The sequence below is a fragment of the Camellia sinensis genome, chromosome 14 (assembly GCF_055761805.1).
Source record: "Camellia sinensis isolate YWXY chromosome 14, ASM5576180v1, whole genome shotgun sequence".
In the NCBI taxonomy this organism is placed as follows: Eukaryota; Viridiplantae; Streptophyta; class Magnoliopsida; order Ericales; family Theaceae; genus Camellia; species Camellia sinensis.
The window spans coordinates 147,182,490-147,183,255 of NC_138974.1; positions in this window are offsets into that span (position 1 = coordinate 147,182,490).

Here is a 766-nt window from a genome sequence, read left to right on the forward strand (position 1 = left end):
CCTAGTGGAAGCTTGTTGCGAAAAGTATGTCCCTCGGAAGTTTCCTGTTGCGCTTGTTATTTGCGTTCGCGCTAACCGGTGCTTGCTCGGCCTCTCTAAATGTTTTCGCGCGTTCGTCGGGCTTCTTGGTCCTTCGGGGGGTGATTCGTTTTGGGGGGCTGGTGCATAGTGTACGTCGTGGCGCGTGAGTTGTGTTCGGTTTGTCCGAGTTGGACGCATCCCTGCCTGTGCAGCGAACTCCACTGGTGCATTCCTCCCTGTCCCTCGGGTGATCGCCTTTAGGTTGTCTTGGACTCGCCTTCGGGTTGTCTGTGCTTCCCTAGTGGAAGGTGCCTTGCGAAAAGCATGTCCCTCGGGTAATTGCCATTTGGTTGGCTTTGACGTTCGAACGAGTTGCCTGTGCTTTCCTAGTGGAAGCTTGTTGCGAAAAGTATGTCCCTCGAAAGTTGCCTGTTGCGCTTGTTATTTGCGTTCGCGCTAACCGGTGCTTGCTCGGCCTCTCTAAATGTTTTCGCGCGTTCGTTGGGCTTCTTAGTCCTTCGGGGGGTGATTCGTTTTGGGGGCTGGTGCACAGTGTACGTCGTGGCGCGTGAGTTGTGTTCGGTTTGTGCGAGTTGGAGGGATCCCTGCCTGTGCAGCGAACTCCACTGGTGCATTCCTCCATGTCCCTCGGGTGATCGCCTTTAGGTTGTCTTCGACTCGCCTTCGGGTTGTCTGCCCTTCCCTAGTGGAAGGTGCCTTGCGAAAAGCTGTCCCTCGGGTAATT